The 24,703-nt window shown below is 41.2% G+C and overlaps 1 protein-coding gene across 16 annotated transcripts in view; it reads right to left on the minus strand.

The window, feature by feature from the left end:
• The window catches only part of TCF7L2 (transcription factor 7 like 2), a 256,898-nt gene that overhangs the window by 189,171 nt on the left and 43,024 nt on the right, over positions 1-24,703 (minus strand). Inside the window, exon 1 of one of the 16 annotated variants that reach the window (XM_084846197.1) lies at positions 1-24,703. This exon is cut by the window's left edge and continues 27,051 nt beyond it; it is cut by the window's right edge and continues 5,520 nt beyond it. The exons of the other annotated variants lie outside the window; for them this stretch is intronic. The gene's annotated coding sequence lies outside the window, so the exon portion shown is untranslated. 16 annotated transcript variants of the gene reach the window in all.

Below are 24,703 nucleotides of genomic sequence, written 5' to 3' on the forward strand. Positions count from 1 at the left end.
CCAAGCACAAACAACAGGCTCCTTGTTCAGGCACGCTTTTTTAGCCCAATGAGGTTGCCCTCTAGAAATGCTTCTAAGTAAATACCTAAGCCAGCCCATCATGAGGTCTATATACAACCCTGCTTAGGATACAATACATGCCACTGTAACATTTCATCTGTCAGCTGCCCTTACAACCACCTCTATTGTAACACATATTCCACCTTCACTGGGGGATTTCTGAAGGAATCAGAGGCAAGATCTAGGGGCTCTCTACATGGGAGAGAATGGAAAGCAAGAAAAACAAGCCATTTTTTCCTTTTAAAGGAAGCAAGAGAAGGGAACTCTATGAAAAAAAAGGAGAGAGAGGCTGCAAACATAACAATGAAAAGAAAACTATTTTCGACAACTGTATTTTTTATTTGAATCTGTATGTTACACTAATGAATTACCGCAGTTATCAATATATCTGCAACAACAAAAACTAAACTGAAAAATATAACCCAAAATAAAATCTTCAGATATAACTCTGCAAGATCCAAACAAGATTTAAAAGATACCTGTTCACCCCAAACTTCTAAAGATCAGTGTGCACACACACACACACACAAAAGGGAGTTTCAAACATTCACAAAAAGTACATGGGATTGTACCATTTTAGAATGCAAGTGTAGCATCAGCCATTTGAATACCATTGCACATTTTAAAAGACCGCCAGTATTATGTAGTACACGATGCAAACATACGATCTCCCATCGGAAACATTAAGTGGAGTGTTGTGCCTTGTGCTTTTCCTCAACTCATTCATTACCTCCATTAAGATGCAATGGCAGGGGTCCCTAACCTTTTTGGGTCAGTGGCCACATTTCGAATTCTGAAAGTGGGCCATGGGTATTCCCACAGAATTGCTGCCAAGGTGGTGGGTGTGGCTAGTCACAAAACACCCCTTTCCCAGAAGGAAAATTGATGCGATTAAAAGAAAAGTAACATGCCTAAGAACCTAAGTACAAAGAGGGGGGGTGTCAGAGCCCCAAATGCCAAATCAATTATTTGCCCCAACAAAGCACAACAAAATACCCATTTCACAGAAGGCAAACTGGCGATGTGCAGAGAAATATGCTCACACAGCCAAAACACACACCACAACAAACCAACCAGCTAACACACACACACATACACACACACTCCATATTACCTCCTCTAGCCTCCAGGGTGCTCTCTATCACCACCCCAGCTTCCCCCCCGCCTGGACACATTTCAAAAGAAAGCAGTGGGACTGAGGTCACCTGCCCGCCATCTTTATTTTCCAAGAATGCTTCTGGGGCCCAGAGGAATGAACGGAAATAAAGATGGCACCAAAGGCTAGCATTTCACTTTTCAGCATGCCAGCCTCCCAGTTACATTTTTCAAATAAAAAATAATAAAATAGAAACCAGGAAGGGCAGGCTGCCCAGAGAGGTATCCATGGGCATATTGGTGACAAGGGGTACCATTTTGGAGACCCCAGTGCTAAGGCTTACTCCAGTCTTGTAATTTAACCCACCCAAATTACAATTTAAAAGTTTTATTTGCATTCTTTTTACTCATAAAAATGGCTGGTGGAAGATGGATGGAGTACTCCAACCCTCCTTTGCCAGCCCCTCATATGAGTAAAAAGCAGGCTAGTAAAACCTTGAAAAGTAGCCCCAAAATGCAGTGGGGTGGAAGAGAAGGTGTGGCATCACCCACGCCTCCTTTGCAAGTTCATTTTGTTTTTATGCTAAGCACGCAAAAATGTGCTTCAGCTCCTGCTTTTCCAGCATGGAAACATATCGGACTGGTAGTAGACAGGTGGAACAATCAATGCCTCTACAGCAAGTCCACTTGATCTTTATGCCAGATGCATAGGAAGGAGCTTTATCTCCTGCATATCCAGTATGGAAACCATGCTAGAGGGCCAAGCAGGGACACTGCTAGGGGCCATGTTTCTGCACTGGGTGGAGAGAAGTGTCCTGCTCCTCATCCAGCATTGAGAGGCGGCTGGGGTGCAGGGGAAAGTGCTCATTCCTTCTTCTGGCAATCTGCTCACTCACCTGGGTGAAATTCCTATCACCGATGGTGAACATGGGGATACTTAAAAGCATGACTGGCTTAAATTTTGGAGAGATACCAAAGTGAGGAAATTCAGCAACTGTGTAGTAGCCATAGACATATTATCAAGCGGAAAGTCATACTTGTATATATATCCATGGTTCTTCACACCCAATCCACTGCATGTATATTTTGTAAGCAGGTATTGCTAACCAAGTACAAGCCATAACCTAAGAAGAAGTCCTCAAATCTGGGTCAATACATAAGATCAGGTTCTCTGGCTTCAGCAGCTATGTGTTCAGGGTACTGCTATCCCCTTCGTTCCACCAGCTGGCAGTTTCCACAGAGTTGCTTTGGTCTCTAACCATTTTCAATCAAAACGAATATAACCCATGATAGAGAAACTGAGCTTGAAAAGAGTGATGTTACCTTTCCAAGAGTTTAGAATGTCTATGGAAAGTACACTAAGGCCGCAATCCTATGGCCACTAGTCAGCGGCTAGACAGCCATAGGGTAGGTCGGTTCCCAGTAACCGACCTCGGAACCCACGGTCAGAGGTTGGTTCCCAGAGAACCGACCTCCACCCCTCCCATGCCACCTCATAGGCAGCACAGATTGGCCTTGCACTCTTGTGCTTGGAAGAGCAGCATGGAGTGGGGGAAATGGGGGTTTCCTGGGGGTGGGGAGGTTGGAAGTGTTCAGCCACCCCTTCCTGCTCTCTGAGGTCCCATGGCTAGACAGGTGGAATCGGCTGTCTAGTCGCAAAAGCAGGGTGGTGGGAGCGTGATGGAGATCTGCTCCTCACCACTCCTCCCGCCCTGCACTGGACAGGAGGTTGCCCACAGGCTTGGCGGCGACCATTGATCCACGTAGGATTGCTCCCTTAAAATTAGAAATGGATTCATTCTGAGGCAGAGGAAAGTAGTAAATGGTGCAGGGCATTATTTCAAACACTTATGGACAGTCTTAGCCATGGACCATGAGAAAAATGAAAGGGTGTTACAGGCTTGAACTGAATAGTAACCACAAATTCCAACCACAAATCTATCTCCAGATTGATGAACAATGAGAGCATTCTTAAGACACAATCAAAAGCTAACAGATATTTTTTAAGAAGTCTGTGAGGTTCAGTAAATCTGACTTGAATTTGTGCAGACCTTACGATAAACTGTGCTATAAATCCTTATGATATTGTTCTGTGTGGCATCCTTAGAATTTTACCTTCCAGGAGTGTATGTTATAAAATGATATATCAAAGGTCCCCAACCTTTTGGATCAGTGGCCAATTTTGAGAGAGTATCATGGGTGCACAGGCACTCTCATAAAATGGTTGCTATGGAGGTAGGGGAGCTTGCCCATTCATAAAATCACTACCACGGAGGGCATAGCAGATCAAAAAACACTCATTATCCAGAAGGCAAATGGTGAGACTAAAAGAAAAGCAACTTGCACAAGAACTTAAGTACAAGGCAGCTCTAAAACACAAAACCACTCCTTTGAAGATGGTGCTGGAGTGCAGCCCGTCACTTAGCAGCATACTAGCCTCCCAGATTAATTTTTTTAAAAGACTTAAGGAATAAAACAAAAATCAGGAGGGGCAGAGAGTCTGGTGGGTTCCATTAGTGGTGTCCACAGGCACCATGCTGAAGACCACAGTAATTTATCCTTTCTCTATACCATGGAGCCAGCCAGCTATGTGCCATCCCAAATCCCTCTTCATTCTACACCTCCATCCCTTTCTATCTCCAAGAAATTCCATCCTCCCTTCCTTTCACAGCACCCCATCCTGGGCTAGGATGTCCCAACATTCATCTCCTTCCTGAACCAGCATTACCAGAACCCAGTTCATCAACCTCTTACATTCCCAAGTATGTCTGCTTCCTTAACAAATGACACCTGCTTTAGCACTAAAGTCAGTTGGCCATTTTGCTTATTTTCAGCTAGAATCTGAAACCGTATTTCCATGCACTAGCCAAAATGTCTAGTGAGGCCAGGCCAGACCTTCAAGGAATGAATGCAGCTGTAGGAAGGATGGTTTCAAAGTTTTAAAAAAATCCATGCATTCTGTGGGCAGGACTACCTTGTATTTATTATCCTAGTCACTCGGTACTTTCTAGCATGCCTCTGAAGTTACTACCAATTTTCTTCTCATGTCTTAACATATCATAAAGATAAGAGTGTATACAGTAACTGAGACCTGAATTTCAGAAACTCAGGCTCAACAGCTTTTACAAGATCCAGAGTGTTCTCCAGAGACATGGGCTGTGAAATAGCAATGCTCTTCTCAAGATATTTACTGCAAGAACATGATGGCCTGCAGAAAGCCTAATTGCAGGTAGATGCATTGAAATGGCGCAGGCACCGTTTTCTGTACTATTTTCATAGGTCCTTTCTACTATCTACATTTGGTGCCTCAGTTATTCCCAAATTCCTTGAAGTCATTTATTGATATTCCTGTTATTCCAGCCTCTTTAAAGTTTTAGGGTCCATTGCCTACACATTTCCAATCCTCATGTGCTTCACCTACTGCCTGGAGGGAATCTCGGGTCCTCCTGTGATCCTGCATTCCTGGATGAAGGATTACTAGCACACTTTGCAGCCCAGATCCTACCAACCCTTCTGTCAAGAAATCCATTTTCCTTCTGCATCTCAGCAGCCTGTAAAGTTCCATTCAGTGAAGATGAGCCTCCATGTATTTGTTAGGTCATCTGTGTGTGTTATCTCATACATCCAGGACTTCAAGGCCACAGCAGCACTCTCACTAACTGGGCAGAGCAAGTTCAGATGAGGGTTTGTGAGAACTTTCTGCCCTCACCAGAAAACCTGAGAAGACAGTTCAGCTAGCTTGTGATTGGCCAATTAAAATCATCTTAGCGTGGCTAAATGGTTTTGTATATAAAACTAGAGAGCTACAGCTGCCCATTGCCTTTGTCTTCATCTACTTCTGTTTGGCCCTCTCCCTCATCTGCTGCTTGGGATTACAGGTTTCTGAGGTCCTGTTCTATTGAAGACCTGTGCCTTGGTACATAGAGACAGGTCTAGTCAGCTTTGTATTTTGCCTTGTAAGTACCGTTTCCAAAGATTGCTCTGTTTGTTGTATGTTATCCCTTTCCCCTTCTTGTAAATAAACTTACCACCTATTGTAATTGAACGTGTGCACTTTATTCCAATTAAGTCTTGGTACCAAGTCCAGAGCTTTCCTTTTGGTTATTGTTACTATTTCAGGCTTAGGACTCTGAAATAGAGGGTGCTAGCTTGGGCTAGCTTGTTTCACAAACCTTTAGGGTGTCCTGTAAGATCTGAGAGTCCCCTGGCTCAGGCTGAGTTAGACCTAAGGAGTGGTGGCAGCCTACCTTGCTGGGCTGGTGTTCAGTCCAAGCAACTTTTTGTCCTTGCCTACACTGCTGGGAGTTAGGGCACACACACACCCTTCCTCTCTTCACACCTTCACACCTTCTGTTTCTGAAAGAGACTGTCCATTTCCTGGAAGATTGGCACAAAGTTTTGGGATATCACAGTACCAAGTAAGTCGAGAACAATTATAGGCCATTGCTTTGTGACTGTAATCACACCAAATTGCATAATTTAAGCTAGGTGACAGGTGGAGAATCTATTGGCACAGGCAGAATCCACCTTTCATTTAAAACAAACAAGAACATTATTGTTTCTAGCTGTCAGAGTTATGGAGAAAAACCTGAGAATATGCAGGCTGTCATTCTCCCAATTCAGACGTACTGGGAAATCATAGCTCATTGCTCCATGAGTGAGCTGTGGCAAGCCTTAGTCTTGCACTCCTTCTTCCTCAGTTGTGCACTAGAAGCATCTGCTTCCACTTTTAAACAAAGCACAGATCCCTTGGATGTCTGGACTTTCATGGACTTTCACAGACTTTCATAGAATCATAGGGTTGGAAGGGGCCTACAAGACCATCGAGTCCAACCCCTGCTCAATTAAAGAACTATGGTTTGTCTAAAACTATAGTTAGTGAGAAAAGGCCAGAGTCAAGCATTATATGAACACAGGTGCAGCTACATACTTTACTCCAACTGTAAAATGTTGAATTTTTTACAATACAGAACACTAGACTGCATGACCAACAATCCTACTAATCAGGTACTGTAAGTCAAAATATACATTGCCTGTCTAGGAGCCAACAAGCAAGCAGAGTACATGAAATATTAAGGGGTAAAAAAGAATTCCCTACGCTAGCAGATGGAATGTAACAGCACTTGTTGGTTCAAACTGCCTTTATTCCCATTTGAAATTATCTGGTTCCTCTTGTTCTTGTATTACAGTTATCAGCCAAATAAAACAAACATGCAGAGAACAATGGTCTTCATAGCTTAATGAGTAGAGTACAGTGAAGAGCCTTCCCCAGCTACCAAAGTCACTAAAACATTTAGAGACTAAAATAAACTTCCAAGTGCTTGGAATCTGGAGATAGTTACATGATAAACATGTAAATCAGCAATTCCCAACAGGCCCCCTAGCTGACCAAGCGTATGACTTTCACTGTTGCACCAGCCTGAACTATTTGTCTGATAATGCATTGACCTTGCAGCCTCACAATCAATGATCTGAGATGATACAATGATTTTTCAAAGGAATCCCCAGAGTCCTTCCAAGGACTGCTGAGTCATTCAGTTTTAAGACACTTTAAAACAAATTTAGAAGGTAGGAGAGTATAGAATTTGAGAGCTATGTCCGAATCTCATCTAAGAAGTACAGGAGATTCTACTCAACTACCCTGTACTGAGTACATTATCTATCTACCACTGAAGGCGAACACACACACACACACACTTCTTTCTCTATACTGTCCCGAAAAATAGGAAAGGTTATACACAACAGACAAGGACTCTGACGTTCACCATGGCAACCAGCTTATTTGTAATGTGGCCCATCTTCATCAAAGCACAGCAGCAAGAAGGTAAATGCAAGTGTAGTGGTACATTCAAGTGCTGAGATGAAGAAGCTTGCATAAGCATGTAAATGAACCGCTTCCATTACATTACATGCACAATTATTGGCATTTACTCTTGAATATTCTTTCTCTTTTTTTAGCCCAGGTAAAAGTAATGGGGAGGAAAATTAATTATTAAAGATTCAAGTACACAGAAGCATCAAAGGCAGGAGACCTCCTCAGCGTGCTTGCTTTTAAAGGGGCAACTTCAGCAATGGAAAGCAAAGGTACAGCAGAGATGGTGGCTAGGCGGCACAGGTGGATACATAGACATGCTCTTGGGAATATCTGCAGGATGTACAGGAATAAAAAAGAAAAGCCAATCCGCCCAGTCAGTCTTAGGCAGTGAGAAAATTTCTAACACCTACTAAAGCTCAAAACTTTCAAACAAAAGCTCAGTTTTTCGAGAGATAATAGCACAAAAGCTAATTGATAGACTTAATTAGAATCTTTGAAAAATGCTATGCAATGAACTTATGCTTTTACTCAAGGCTGCTTCATAAAGTTTGTGAATAGCTATCACCTGGAATACTCCAAATGGAGTTAAACTAATTCCTGACAATAAGCATTCATGTCAGTCAGCTGAATGTCAAGAAGCCATAAACCAGCAGTGGAAAACGTGTGGCCTTCCAGATGCTGTTGGACTACAACTTGCATCAGCCCTAGCCAGCACGATCAATGGTGAGGGATAATGGGAGCTGCAGTGCAAGAACACCTGGAGGGTCACACATTCCGCATCCCTGCCATAAGCAATCCCAGAGTCTCAGTGCATGTAAGGTGTGAACACTGGAGAGAAAGCACAAGCTTTCTGGGAAATAATCATGATCAGCTCTAACTGAACAAAAGGCACATGAAGACTCCTCCTGTACCAGACCTGAAGAAACAAGTTCAGAAAAAGTAACAGAATTTCTCTAGTCTCCTTGAATTCCCAAAGTGATAATGTTAGGGTTTAGTGGAGGTACACTTTCTCTTCTACCAGCTGAGAAGTTGATAACTGTGGGTCAAACTAAATGTTCTGCTAATCTCACAAAGCAGAGCTATAAGTGACTGGCTTACTTACTCAAGTGTAAGATTGGGACAGTGGCAATTTGGAAGGGGAGTTTTAATCTCCCCCCCCTCCTATTTCCAGCCCAAAATTCACCCCCCACACACTGGAGAATTTTTAAAATCCTCATTGATTCTGGGGACATTTTTATTTTCTTTTTTAACCCTTCTATGAGGGGTGGTGCTGGAGAAGACTCTTACGAGTTCCCTGGACTGTAAGGAGGTCAAATCAGTCCATCCTAAAGGAAATCAATCTTGAGTGCTCATTGAAAGGACAGATACTGAAGCTGAAGCTCAAATATTTTGGCCACCTAATGCGAAGAGAAAACTCTCTGGAAAAGACCCTGATGCTGGGAAAGACTGAAGGCAAAAGGAGAAGGGGACGACAGAGGATGAGATGGCTAGATAGCATCACCGATGCAATGAATATGAACTTGAGCACACTCCGGGAGAGAGCGCAGGACAGGAAGGCCTGGCGTGCTATGGTCCATGGGGTCACGAAGAGTCGGACACGACTGAACGACTGAACACAACAACATGAGGGGTGGAATTTCGGGATGAAAATGGGAGGGGGGAACTTAAATCCCCCTCTCCTGAATCACCATTTGGTCCCATTCCAAATCCTGATCCACACTCAAGTAAGCCAGTCATGCATAGTGATTAGCAGAATGTTTTGTTTGGCCTATATAACATCATTTCCTACCTGTTCATTGCTCTAGTGAAGTCTGTTTAGGGATATTCTAATTACTGCTGGGTTTATAGCTTCCCTTCTCCAGTCAGATAATAGAGTCAAATAGAAGATGCTGTAGTGATAAAAAGTCAGTTATGGCCAACCAGACTCTAGGTGTGGTGAAAGTTAGTGGGAACTCATAAGGAAGTAAGAGCGCAAGGGTCGGTATATTCATAAATCAGCGTATGCACTTCAGTTCGTATTGTTTCTTTCTTACAACATGAGCACACCTATCTTTTTCCACCACAGGATGTCTAATAGGTAGAGATGCACATCTGAGATGATCAGGCGATGAAAATCTTATGCTTTCCAAGTAGGATCGCTAGAGGCTGGAAATTAGCCACAGGAGACAGTCCACTGAACAGTCAGCTGAGCAATACCTACTGCCAACCACTAATGGGACACATATTAAGTTCAGCCCAATCTGATGCATGCAGCACCTAGCACAATGTTGGCACTAAAATGAATGTTAATTAGTAGGAGTTGTAGCATGACAGATCTTGTATGTTCTAATTCTGTGAACTGGCATTATTCCACCTTGGAACTTGCAATGACGTAGCATCCAAATAACAGAGTGAATCACTTATGCTGTGCTGCAATGAGAAATCTGTGCTTAGAAGTTCTTATGTATAGAACCACAGAATTGTAGGGTAACAAGGAATAGAAGGTCATATTTTCCCCTTCTTAACAGTGAGATACTGTCATAGTATAGTATCAGATTAGCCAGGGGCAACCAAGGAGTAAATTAATACTATAGCTTTCTGTTCAAGCCAGTTACTGAGATCCTATTCCTCTTCTTGATGTGAGATTTGGCCCACATTAGCATTTCAACTTTTACCTATTTAACTTATTAAAAATTGTCTTTTGCTGTAGGATAATTCTTAGGGGGGAAATACAGACATTCACCACACCATTGGCTTTGCTACCCATATGTGATGTCTGATGTGTTCTGTATGCTTGGAAACAAGTTCTCTAATGAAAATGAAAATGTAAGGGTAGTGCACTCAAAAATTATGATGAGCAATCATAATGGCTCTTCAGAATGCAGAGAAGGCTTCAGAATCATTTCTCCCCTGCAGGCTGTCACCAAAGCAAATACAACCTCTCTCACACACATATACACCTGAACTCTGATTAAGAATACCAACATTAATTCCAGTTAAAGCTAACAAGTTGCTAGCCAGCTTTAAACCCTGATTTCAAATAGCGTGATAACAGGAAGCCTGGATTAGCATCGGTTCCAGTGTATCCCTTAAGTGCAGTTAAAAGGAAGGCCTGTGGGGAAGGAACACATGATCCTGCAATACACTTCCAATCTCTTAATCAAGTTACAGGATTGGCTCTCTTACATGTTCATTGGCCCGTAGTTGTGTATGTGATAAAGCACTGGCTTTCTATGCCAATGCATCTGGAGACTGGATACCACAGTTTCAAGCATCCTAGGCAACACAAAATCTCGAACATCCCAACCATCCACCCGGGTCAAAATGATAGTGCAATCTTGCTGTTGTAGTGCAGTCGTGTTCTCTATAGTATGTTGGACGCATCATCATTCCTTGATTCAGAGCCTTCTTTTTAAAACTGGAACCTACATAATTTACTTTCTTTTACCATCCATGCCTTTTATTAAAACTTTTTTTCAATTAAGGTGTCTTTGTCTTAAAAATGCATTCACCATATACACCTCACTCAAAGATTTCACTGAAAGAGGCAGTTGCTTCTGGAAGAGAGGAACAACCCCATCTACATGGCAGGAGGGAGCACTCCAAATTATTGTGCACATTTAGTGGGGGGACAGATTAAACTTGCATTTACGATCTTGAGGGGAACCTTTGTAGGTAGAATGCATGAAGACGATGAGAGGCAAACTGAAATATGGGACACTGTGAATACAATACAGTGATGCAACAAAGAGCATTGTGCATATACACTATTACATATAGAACAGAATCCATACCATCTAGATTCTAGCACATTTTTGTCTTTTTAAAAACAACAAGAAGTAATAAGTGCCATTGTCTTCAATTCAATTACTTAAAATTCAAATGAAATGTCAAGCTCAGATTTTCACAAAATATGCAAAATTGCTTAGAATTGTACCTGGATTGTAACAGTTCATAACATGCAAGCAAGCTTTCAAAAACCGAACAGTGTGTGAAAGACACACAAAAAGATCACTGCAATATATCTGCTTAGCCGCAGACTGAACTTTTGCTTTTCCACCGGAGAAGCAAAATAGTACAACAGGAGTGACATCTAAGTACACAGGCTGATTACAGCTTTACTTTCAAAAGAGCTTTGATTGATCTTTTTTGATAGACCTGAAATAAATTAAGCTATATTGACTCACTAGAGAATGGCCATAATCCCTTAGTCAGATCCCAAAGAACTCTAACCAAACTGGCTGTTAATTTAGGCTTTATAAAATAAAGCATAAGAAATCCAACCTGTCATACCCCAGAGCAACAGCTTACAACATCACTGCAAGGAACAAACTACACATTACACTGCAGTCACACATAATGAAGCCTCTCTGTTGCACAGTGCCCTTGGAAATGGCACATTCGCATCGGAGGAGTAACACAAGGGAAGAGTTTTGGCCCTTTCCCTAGCAACCACTTTCCCTTCAACCTCCCCACCTCAGAGTGTTCCAGACCCTTCTGGTAAGGTAAACACAAAGCTGGGGGAAATCACTCAAGGAAAACACTTCCTTCCCTCCTGTTCCTCCTTCCGTTTGAATATGCCCCCCCCCCAAAGGTAGTCTGCAAAGGAGAAGAGCCATGGCAGCTTTGTTGCATATGTCTAGAGTATATCATGCAATTAGAAGCTAAACAAGCATCACCATTTCTTTTAGGGCACAATCCTATTGAGATAGATGGTCACTTCCAACTTCCTCTGAAGCTGCCAATGCTGGCAGCTGACACACGGAGACTATTCCTCCTGTGCTTTGGCTGCCCTGCAGTTTGCCTTACATGCCCAATTTCGGGCATTTAAACACAGCTTCAGGGAGGGGGTGGGAGCAGGGCTAGAGACGACATAGGAAGCTGCCTAAAACAGCTTCCATGATCTCCTCCCCTCCCCGCTCCCGGTAACATCCCCTTTTCATCCTGTCTGTGCTTCGTGTTACGACCATGGACAGGCACAAAGGGGCAGCCACCATGGTTCTCTCCACCCCAGGTACAAGGGAAAGGGGGAGGAATGGGGAGCACAGTTTCTCAGCTAGGAGCTCGTAGCACTGTCTATGAGCTCAGAGCTGGGAAACTGAAAAATCCTATCTCCACTAGACACTGTCTAGGGGACACAGGATTGCTCTCTCTGACACTAATCAGAAAGATCTAGTATGAAGATTATGAGGATGACAGGGGATGGTGTATGGAGAACAAATGGGAAACAGTTTGGGCAAAATCCAACTTCCCCTTGTCCCCTGCTCTGGAGCAGATTTTGAGGGTGCATGGGAGAACGGGAAGCAGTTCCATCAGCAGAACAATTTAATTGGAGTCCACCCTTTTTAGAACATTTTTTCTTAAGAATCACTATACAGACTTCCCCCAATCACCTACTCACCAGCTTTCCTTTCAATTGGAATGCTATTTTAAATCACTGAAACTATTTCCCTACTTCCTATAGGGCCAAAAGTGCTTAAACGCTTTAGATCTGTATCTAGCAACTATACCTTTTTTCATTTTAATCTAGAGTAGACTAAGGGGGCACAAACCAGATTTTAAGAGCCACCACACCCTGCAACCTAGATCAGACCCCCTGCACCTAATCCAGAGTAAAAATGAAAAAGATGCAGCTGATAGACAGATTTAAAGTAATGTCCGTTTTAGCCCAAAGTACCTGCAACTCAAATAACATATATCCTTTCCCTGTTTATCCCCCTTCCTATGCCCCTGTCCTATTTACTCCCCTTTGCTGAATTTTAGATTTTAAGCTCCTTGGGACAGGGACCTGTTCTCTGATACTATATAAAGCACCACACACATTGGCAGTGCTCTCGCTCTCTGTATGTGTCTGTACGTGTGTATCCAAAATATGTCAGAGAAGAGCACCATCTACACCAGCTGTGCACCAACTCTGTGCACAAGGACACTTAAAAGATCTTTTCTTAGGCATCTCAACTATGGCCCCATAACTGAGGTGCTCCCGTAATCTGGAGACTTGCCAAAGTCTCTATCTGTACATTTTCCAGAAGTACTGTAATTTTTATACTGGTTTTGAAAGTGAAGCCTGGACTTCAAGCCATTGCAGTGATAATTCTAGCTGTGGTATTGCACACCTCAGTGTTTTAATTGATATTTTGTAACACTAAAATCAAAATTTGGTAGAGCCCATAAATAAGAGCAGCTTTAAGCCCTCAGGGTCAAGTGGGCTCAAAATCCAAATTAATAATGGATACCTAAATATACCTAAGCAAGAAAGAATACACCCAAGAAATACTTACTGGTTCTACTACATTCCTTTCCATCCTTTGGATATTTACCAGCAACAAGCTTATCTACATAGGTTATATCTGCACTCCCAGTTCCTAGTCCTCCAAATAAGATTCAAGCCATGTCTAGCCTATGATTCTGAAAAATTATAGAAGACATTCCCACAGAATTTCTGGGAAAAGTCTATAAAGGTAAACTAGTACTCGGTGGTTGGAAACAATCATCTCCCTTTATCTTTCCCTATTAAGTGCCAAAATTAGCCACCCAGGAGAGAAAGTACCCTCATTCAATTTTCTGCCACACACTGCTACATGCATTATCTCTAATTAGTCAATGCTAACTGCCCTTTATAGTAAACTTTACTTCATGTAATCCTAGTTGCTTCTAGAGGGTCTAGCACTACATCCCAATTTGTTAATCTCCTTGGCTTCTTCAGTATTAGAAAAGTTGTTCAGTTTAGTAGTGTAATCTGCTACTATTATGTTTTAGATGTGTTATTTTTTATAGTATGGTTTGTCCTTGTAATGTTTGGTGTTTCAATATGTTGTGAGCGGCCTTGGAAGTGGTAACTGATGGAGGCCTATAAAGAATGAAATATTAAATAAATACTTGTTTTGGATGTGAGTACAGATGTTTAGCTCCTAAAGCAATGTATTCAGTGGTGAGATCACACTTAAGTTGTATTTTCACATTTTTTGTTCTGACCCGAAGTATCTAAATCTTTAAATCTGAGTAACTACTACTGTTTGGCTACAACTAGACATGGCTTTTGATACCATCGACCATGGTATCCTTCTGGGACGATGGTCTGAGCTGGGAGTGGGAGGCACTGCATTGCAGTGGTTTCGCTCCTACTTGGATGGTCGGCTCCAGAAGGTGGTGCTTGGGGAATATTGCTCAGCCCTGTGGATTCTCCAGTATGGGGTTCTGCGGGGGTCAGTTTTGTCCCCTGTGCTATTTAATCTCTGGCTGAACATCAGGAAGAACTGCCTGACTGTTACAGCAATACATCAATGGAACCAATGACCTAGGGAGGTAGTGGGCTCTCCCACACTGGAGGTATTCAAGATGAAGCTGGACAGCCATCTGTCATGGATGCTTTAACATGAAATTCCTGCATTGAGCAGGGGGCTGGACTCGATGGTCTTATAGGCCCCTTCCAACCCTGCTATTCTATGATTCTATGGGTGCAGTCATCCAGAGTTTGAGAGTGTGTTGTCATCTGATGACGCACAGCTCTATTTCTCCTATTCATGTCCTTCGGGTGAGGCTGTGGATGTGCTAAATCGGTGCCTGGCTGCGACAATGGACTGGATGAGGGCCAATAAACTGAAACTCAATCCAGACAAGACTGAGATGTTGTTGGTGGGTGGTTCTTCTGACTGGATGAAAGGTGCTCAACCTGTTCTGGATGGGGTTGCACTCCCTCGAAGGAGCAGGTTCATAGCTTGGGGGTTCTCCTTGAGCCATCTTTGTCACTTGAGGTTCAGGTGGCCTCAGTGGCATGGAGTGCCTTCTACTAACTTTGGTTGGTGGCCCAGCTATGCCCCTATCTGGACAGGGATAACCTGGCTTTAGTTGTCTATGCTGTGGTAATTTCCACGTTAGATTACTGCAGTATGCTCTACATGGGTCTGCCTTTGAAGACAATTTAGAAGCTGCAACTCATGCAAAATGTGGTGGCCAGATTGATAATGGGGACCAGAAGGTCCAAACATAGAATACCGACTTTGGTCCACTTGTACTGGCTGCCTGTATTTTTCCAAGCCCGATTCAAGGTGCTGGTTTTAACCTATAAAGCCTTACACAACTTGGGACCACAATAACTGATGGAGTGCCTCTCCTGACACAAACCTACTCGTACACTATGCTCAACATCGAAGGGAGGCTCAGAAGACAACAACAGGGGAAGACAGCCTTCTTACTGGTGGAATGACCTCCCAAATTATGGAATGACCTCCCTGATGAGGCCTGCCTGCGCCAACATTATCTTTTTGGTGCCAGGTTAAGAATTTTCTCTTCTCCCATGCATTTGGCAGCATACGACAAGTTTTAACTGATCCTAGATTGTGTATGGTTATGGTTGTTTGTTTGAGATTGCTTGTTTGAAGTTGTTTTAGATATATGTTCTCTTGTGTATATTGTCTGTTCATGTGTTTTTATGTAAATGGCTTTTAACCTCTGTATACTGTATTTTTAATGTTTGTAATCTTTGTAAACCACCCAGAGAGCTTTGGCTATTGGGCGTTATAGAAATAATAATAACAACAACAACAACAAGCCCTTTTATAAATGCCCCGTCCAAACAAATAGAATATATACAGGCCCAGTTGTGCAAGTTCAGTGTTTGGGATTCATTTGTTTTGTTTAATCTAAGTTTACCATCTCAAGAGGAGAAAGCACTCGGAGGTCCAGTCTCTCTAACCTGGCAGAAAAGAACAAAACTAAGATTAAAAAAACATTGCCCTGTTTGCACAACCTTAAGTACAGGGAGAAATTTATTTGCTTGTTTGCTTGTTTTGCAGAACTTATGAGCCAGCCTGAAGGGAGGGAAGTGTGGTAAACAAATGCACCAGTGAGAGAAAGGATCCTGTTTTCACTGCTCTCTCTCTCTCCCCCCCCCCCCATTCACCCTCTTTGCTTCCAGGCTATGTTTAATTGAGAGATACTAGAGTTCAGGCTAAGGATGTACGGATTGTGCAAAATCTGTTCCGTCTGTGTTTTGCAGGTTGTCAGGCCCCTTTCGTTCCATCAACCACCCATCAATGGAATTGAGGGGGTTTTAGGTTCTGAATTTGTGCAAATCCATATTCATGCAAATGGAAATTTGTGCATTCACATGTGCAAAAATGGGTAAATTCCACAAAATGCACAAATCCCCCTGAATTTTCATACTTTAGCCTATTGGGGGAATGTGCAATTTTGACCAGGGTTTTTTTATTTGTGCGTATTTTTCTACGACCAAATTTGTGCAAAATTCCTAAAGGTTAGAAAAACAGTCTGGAAGTCCATGGAACCTGCCCAACAGGGGAAAAGTCAGTCTGCTGCGAAATCCACAGGTCGGATTCATAAAAATCGAAACTCATTTGGTTCTGTTGCAGATTTCTCCAACATGGCTAGTCCAGGCCTACCTAAATGTCACAGTTCATTATTTCAGCACATCATTTTCCTAATTCATACATCATTTTGGTTTTGCCTTTCCCATACACATGCATTTCATTCTTTTCTCAATGATCATATTATGACCTCTCAGATACATTTCAGTTTGCTTATTTCTGACTGCACCAATGGCACTGACCACCAGTCCCACTACATACTTCAAGGGCACACTTCAAAGGCATATATTTGCCAGTAAAAAATAAAGAGTCATCATTGGTTTGTTATTCAAAAACAATGAGGTTTCATAAAATACTCTGTTTACAGAACGTAAGGGGATCAGAATTAAAATCCAATTTAAGGAATTATGAAGCCTTCAGATTGCTTTTGCTCAGCAATGAAAAAAGACAGGGATGTTGTTACTGGAATAAAGCCAGAAGAAACTGAACACAGCAGTAATAATTATACTCCTATGTATGTAAAGGATTGAAGGAGAAGAGGAGACAGATCGAAAAAGAACCCAACACTAAAGCAAGTTAAAACTTGACAGCCAGGTTTGCCTATGACTATGATTTAGAATTGTTTGGGGGGAAAATTATCACTATGTTGACAAATTTTGCCACTATGTTGACATGCACAAAATGTAAACTGGTTTCCAGCCTGGTTGGGGGACAGAAATAGCCTTGAAAGTTCCCTAGGGGAAATGGACAGGGAAGGGGGAGGAATGCAAGCCTGTTAGTTCCCCAGGACCTATCGGCAGGGTTCGATACTATCAACCATAGTATCCTTCTTAATGCATGGGCAGATTTATACAGGTATAGGCAGTCCTTCAAATAACATGTATCAGAATGTCTTAGGGCTTTGACAGTCAAAACCAACACTCTGAATTGGACCAGAAACATGCTGGCAACCAGTGCAGCAGGTACAGGATTGGTGTAAAACCATCTGACCATTTAGCATCAAGAAGGGTTTGAACCACCACATTCTGTCCCAACTGAAATTAATGGGTCATCTCCAATGGTAACCCCACATAGTTTGTATACAGTAGTCCAGTCTGGATGCAACTAGGGCATCCATAATGGAGGCCAGGCCTGCTTTCCCTAGAGAAGCTGATGTAACAAAGCTAATACAAGGTGCTTCTGGCTACTTCCACTACTGTGCTTTCACAGAGAGTGATTAGTCCAGTATGATTCCCAAGCTACAGAGCTGGTCCTTTTAAGAAGAGTGCAGCCCCCTCCAATACCAGTTTAATCCCTCTATTTAGATTAGCAGATTTCCCCAAAATATTTCCATCTTGTCTAGATTATGCTTCAGCTTGCTCACCTTCATCCATCCCAAAACCTCCTCTGGGTATTTATTCAGGAGCTGCACAGCCTGCCTGGAATTAGTAGGTAGGAGACAGAGATAGACCTGTGTGTCATCTGCATATTGGTGACACTGCAGCCCAAACCTCCAGATGACTTTTCCGAATGGTTTCATGTAGACATTAAATAGCATGGGAGACAAGATGGAATCTTGTGGTACCCTGGAGGCCAAAGTCCATGGAACAACACAGAAGTCCCTCAGCACTACCTTCTAAGACTGACTGGCCAGGTAGGGCTGGTAAGGACCAATACACTAAAGCTTAATTTAGGTATGATGGAGTTGTTGATGATTGGTGGTCCTATTGTCTTTGCAGTAGGTTATCATCCTGTTCTAGATAGGGTTACAATCCCACTAAAGGATCAGGTCTACAATTTGTTGGTACTCATGACGCCTGCTTTTTTGCTCAATTCTCAACTAGCACCTGTGGCAAGAAGAACTGGTGGGCACCCTGAGGCACCTGAAGGCTGCGGGGATGCTGACTCAACCTGCTTGTCATTGCTAGCTGGCCAGCAATGTGATTGGTTGGTTGGTTGGGAGCTGCCCTTGGCTCATGTTAGATCTCATTCACTGACCACCAACCAGTTACCAGTGAGTTTTTGGGTCCAGCTTAAAAGTTTGGTGTGGTGCCTTGTCGCATATACTCCTCCCTGCTGCATAAGATCTGACAGAGTCCTTGTTATGGATACCGCTACCTTCTGATGTGTCAAGGATGGCAACTAGATAGAGGGCTTTCTCTGTTGTGACACCAATTCTTGGGACACCCCTCCCAAGAGACACCCAATTGGCTACTTACCTCACTGTACTTAGAATGCTGACCAAGAATTTTTGTGGAGCTGTTTGACTAGCTTTTATGCAGTCTTGATATTGTGTTATTCTATGCTTTGCTTAAATATTATTTTAATTATATGTATTTTTGCTGGATATAAGCTGCTTCGGGGACCTTGTGTGGCTGGGAAGCGGGGTAAGAATATAAGTAATAAATAATAAATAAAAGCTGTCATCTCAACCTCATCTATTATTTATCCCACTAAACAATAAATACATGTTACCCAAGTCGTCAGAGTTAAGAGTCCATTGATTAAGAATGCTTTTCAGTTTCTCAAATTACAACACAGTTCTTTTAACATTAGGCCTCTGTAACACAAGTCAAGACAAACAAGAACTTCTTAAGGACTGCAGTGGTGTTTTAATTTACACTTCCTCAAGTAATGAATAAAAGGGGAGGAAAGAGATTATAGATTCAAGAAAGATATGTACTACAGAACTATCTCGAACACTGCAGATATTCTGTTACTAATCACAACCTTCCAAAGAAAAATCTTGTTTCGCCTAGTACTGCATATTTGTTCCTTTTTGGTGAAGTACCATGCTTACCCTAAGTGGCCATCAAATAAATAAAGGATGTGGTTCCAATAAGGCAAGAATGGACGAAGCAGAGTATTTCATTTATAACAATAAGCAGCTTTTAAGCCATCATGGCTGTGAGGAAGTTTCACAACATTCAAGAAGTTCAGAAAGTAGGATTTTTCTCTGTCTGTCCACCATCTCTGGTTTCCAGTGTTCCTATTCCTGCACCCACATAATCCCCATTGTCTGTCTTCCCTTTTTTCCCCTCAAAACCACCTGAATGTTTCCCAGAAGCATAAGAATTCCAAATATTTAAATCAGGACAAATTAAGCAAAGCAAAGACCTGCCTATTCAGTTTTATTTCATATTCCAAAACGCCTGCTAAACCTCTTGTGATCCACCAAAATAGACTATCACAAAGTTGGAAGAAAGCTTACACATTTGCTAATATGAAAAAACAATGGTCTCTGTGAAGAAATTACAGCAGGGGCCACATTTTTTATTCATCTTAGAACTGAAAATTTCAAAACCTCAGATATCTTGACTAGACTGCTCAAGGTTCACAGTAAAAAGACAATGATATAGTTAATAGTGATGTCATGTGCATCTATCAAAGCCCCACACTTCAGTCTAATTCTCCAGTGGTTTATATATGGATGGCACCCTTAGGTGCCATCCACTGCTGTTGCAAACTTACATGGGAACTTGAATCTCATTTCAGGAAAGCTAAGACTCATTGCCTTCCACATGGAAGGAGTGTGTGATTTCTAACTACCCAGAATCATAAAATACTCTAAAATTCTAAACCAAAGCAGAGAAACTCTCCCAAGTACAAGTTTGAAATTCAATCATCTTGGTTTGAGGAGGGAGGATTTCCTTTACTTATTTCTTAAAATGGAGTTGTTTGAAAGCCTTGCAAATAAGCGTGCAGGATGTGAAAAGGAAAGACAAGCAGATGAAGTGATAACAGTGCAAAGTGTTCTGTGTCTTTTATACAGATGGCTTCAAAACTCATAACTTGGATATAAAGATTGAGAGTGCACAATATTTCTCACTAATAATGACATGGCAGTATTATTTTAATCAACTTCTATAAGCAAACCAGAGAAGTAGGATGAGTATTACATACTTATTAATTGGGACAGGCAATTTTCAGATGTTTATTGAGCCTATAAAAACACGCTACTGCAGTTAATGAAGGAAACCTTCTAGCCCTGAAAGGCCAAAGTCTAGCATCCTAACAAGTAGGCTGAAGGCTGTAAAATGGAAATAAAGTCTTCCGTGACAGGAATTTCTTGTACATAAAAGAAACTGACATGGAACAAAATAGCGCAACTGGCAACAGATTCCTCTCCTCATTGATGCTAATTTCATGCCTATCAATGAGCTGGAGAATTCCAAAATCTTTCTCCTCTGGAACCTTTTATTCCAGCACCCCAGAGAGATAAATTATGGGTCATATGTTATGCCCTTTTCCCTCCCAGCTCTTGTTAACTGAATACTGGCCACATGGATCACACCAACAAATACTAAAAGCATAAGTTGGCCTTTATTGGGGGGCGGGGGGAGATTAGACTCTCTTTTCACAAAGAAAAAAATTATCTCAACCTCTCCCAAGAACCAAAAAAAATGTCATGACAATATAAATGCACCAAGGACAAATACTAAAAAATTAATAAATGAAAGCTCTTGATTAATAACCAAACACAAGTAGAGATGATTTAAGAGGATGATTTTTACTGTTGCATATGGAGGCTGAACTGCAAAGAGTAAACATGATTAGTGTCTCAGCAAAGCTCATCAGCACTTTTATAGCTTTAGGTTTAATTAAAACAACAATGGTGCTGGAATCTGAAGAAATTAAATAGACATAGTTGAAATAATGCCTTTCTAGCATGCCATTCTCCCTAGGGAGGCAAGGAGAAAAAGGAAGAAGGAGATGGGGGAGGAAGGGATGAACACAAAATTGTACCATCGCAGATCTAAGTGTAATGGAAAAGTAACACATGCAGACCAATCTTAAGCATGTTTACTCAGAAGTCGCACTGAATTCAATGGGATTTACTCCCCAGAAAATGTGTTCAGGATTGTAGCCTTATTCAGTGTATTTCTGTCCATCTTTCTCTAAAAACACAGATATTAAAGCATTACATTAAAACAAAACAAAAAATCAACGGACCTTATACTCCAGTGCTGGACACATTACATAAATATAATACCATTGATCCCAGTTAATTGGTTAATGGTCTGGTGGAACATGAACTTAATGAATTTCATCCAGCTTTGGTAGGGTTACTTATAAAAGTTTCCAGATCATCCTACACTTTCCTGAATCTAATATAGTCATGTTCCCAGTAGAGAATTTCTTTGTTGATTTCCATAAATAGTTATGTCTATATGCTCATACTCATTACTGAAGAATAAAACTCCTTCTTGAAGGCGAATCCAACTCTTAAGGTGTAAACATGACTGCAGCATGGTTTTAACATTCTCAAGCCACTACACTGCAGGAGTATATTTGCAACTAGTGACCACGTGGATTATGAAGGTAATGTGCAATTTCCAATGTCAGTACTGCACTTCCCTGAAAGATAATATGCAGTCTGCCCAATGACCCATTCAACTGCAGACATTATCACTGCAAGTTGGAGTTCTAATCAGTATGGTACCTATGACCTTAGCCTGACACTTTAGAAAAGGCAACAGGACAGCTCTTGATTTCTCCACCTAGTTATAAGAGTTAGCTGATATGACATTTGCTGATTGTAGCCTTGATTCATATCAATTTTCTATTTTGCCTCTGGAAGCAATGGTATATAAGCCATGTCTCATATAGCATTCACACAGAAGAAGCAACTTGTCCATGAAGTGTGGACATATCCAAACAGTGCATACCTGCATAGCACCTTCTTTCTTTATCGGAAACCCTGTTACGTGTCCTATCTCCTGCAGAGGTGAGGCTGGTAGGAACTGGGAGACAGGGTCTTCTTTGTAGCAGCACCCAAGTTATGGAACTCCTTTCTCAGAAAGGTTATGCTCATCCCTCATTACTGACCTTTAAACGGATGGTAAAAACCATACTGTTCCACTGAGCTTTTACTAATTAAGGCTGCTCATTGAATTTAGAAGATTGCCCTGATTTATTTATACATATTTTATAAGATTTGTTTTAGTTTTGTTTGAAATTGTTGTATTTTACTGTGTTTGTAGTTTTATTGTAAATCGCCTCAAGCACTCATTGAGCATACAGGTGATTCAAAAATATTTCAAATAAATACATACATATATTTTAAAGTATGTTTGTAGACTATGCATATTTGTTTCAAGTGATTCATAGCAGATTACCAAGGTGGTCATTTCTGTCTGACATATGCAACTGCTTTTACACTGTAGAAGATGAGCTAGATGAACCAAGAGAGAGAAGGTGGATTACATTTACAATGAATCCTAAACATGAACGTAAGACCTATTCAAATCATAGCCTTAGATACTCTATAGGAGTGTTGTAAGTAAAAACCACAAGCCGTGAATGTAAATGGAAACTAGCTTGAAAGAGCACAAAGCAGAGATAAAAAGCCACTCTCTATATAAATTAGAATGATAACTGGACCACTAAAGAAGAAATCAAAACCATATACATTTTGCATGTGGTGTGTTGAAAAGCAAACCCACTAATTTGGTTCCTTTGTAGATTCTTAAACCATAACTCTCTGTGTAGCTCTTGAAGGAAAATGACAATATAAATACACTCCGTATCACTAGATTAGGGATTAATCTTTCAAAATGGGTTATGGGCTAAAGTGCCATTTACTTCCAGGAAAGCATTTGCAGATAGTCTAAAATCAACATGTCTATAGAATCCTTTAAAAGATAATCTAATGGAATGTATAATTTTAAATCTATTATTTTCAGCAAACCAAGTTTCCATTGTCATTTATAACTCTCTAAATCTATCAATGTATATACATTTGGCAACCAAAGCAATTAGAGCATTAAGGCAAACAGAGAGCTAAAAGTCACACTGAGAAGTCAGAGGGCTGGTGGTCTGGAGACATGAAAAGTGGCAAATCACTAAAAGTGATTTAAAAGTGGCAATCCTAAACACACTTACTAGGAGAGCAAGTCCCACTGAACTCAGTGATTCACACACTGTTGGAGAATGCTGCATGATGCTATATGCTGAATTTTGTACTCAGTCAGTATGGATCTCTGCGCTTATGTGGTATGACTACGAGGTACACACACACACACACCCCTCTCTGAATGCAAAAATATTATATAAGGGAATATAGGGATTAATTATAAGACTAAGTGCAATTAGGAGTATATTGTGTATGATACTAAATAAAAACAAAGCCTGAAATATTTTACACAGTGCACCAAGCACTTCCGCATTTGAGATGAAAGCATATTCCATTGAAAAAATGTAATAGTTTCCCAGTTCAAAAGGCATAAGTTAGAATTCCCTTTGGAAGGAGGTGCCCTGTGGTGGAGGAAGTAATTGATAAACTGGACTGGGCTCATGGCAGGTTCTCTTTGTTGTGTTATTTTACAGTAACATTTTAAAAATGGGTGTGCATGCTAAGTTAATAAGCTCTTGACATGTTAACTGTGCAATGCTCTAAAGATTTTTCTGATACAGCAGCAAAAATAATCCTTTCAAGTTATTAAGAAAATGAAACACACACACCCCCCAAATGGAAATGAAAACACCAGATCTCTAATTCCTAGAGTGCCATCAATAGCAGAGGGCTTCAGTGTCAATTGCCCTATCTTCATACTACAGTTTAAGATTGAGTGGCAGAACCCGAGCAGGGACCTCGGGGTAATTTGCAAAGTGTGAACAGAACCTCAATCACAAATGCAAACAAAGCCATACCAGATTATTCATGCCTTTAATTAAACAAAACTCACTGTGACAAATGTAGGTAAACAAAGATGTTGCATAAACAATACCTTGGGTTAATTTCAGCAATTCTCTTAGAAGACTTGCAAACTCTACTTCAATTTTGGCCTTGTAAAGAATCGTATTCCAGGGCTCTGTGAAATGCTAGGCATACGAAATACAATTGAAAGTGACAAATTATTCTGAGCAAAATAAAACAAACACCAGACACTGTGAAGGACATTAATGCCACGGCTGTTCAGTGCCTGCAATAAAATGTAGTTTACTTTGTTCACAGTTAATCCTTGTGGGTCTATACCTTTGGTGTAAAACGGGCTAACAAAGATAACTGAGACAAAGACCATAGGCTTGTGTAGAACTTCACTCAATTAGCAAATGAGGTCTGGATACCTGACTGAAGTATGATATATACAGTACATAAATTCTTACTAACGTGGTTAGTATGCTTTTCGGGAAAGAACACTGACCTCTCTTCAGTGTTTGCCAAACACTTTGGCATGCAAGGCCTGCTGTTGCACAATACAGCTCTCCTACCCATATTTACAATTCTTTTCTAGTAAGAATTAATGGGAACAGTCAGAAGACATTCCAAAATATCCCTTTTCCATCAATAATAGGCCTAGTATGGTGATGTGTTAGTAAAGAATGTTCATGTCATCCTAGAAATGGGAATTCAACATAAAGATGCAACTGTAGATTATGCCAGCATTCTTTGCTCAGCTCCTCCAACTTTCTTTCAATTTCAGATGTCTAGTTCAATTAAAAAATA

Source organism: Heloderma suspectum, chromosome 3, assembly GCF_057233095.1.
Source record: "Heloderma suspectum isolate Gila_16-S chromosome 3, 16-S_ref, whole genome shotgun sequence".
Classification (NCBI taxonomy): domain Eukaryota; kingdom Metazoa; phylum Chordata; class Lepidosauria; order Squamata; family Helodermatidae; genus Heloderma; species Heloderma suspectum.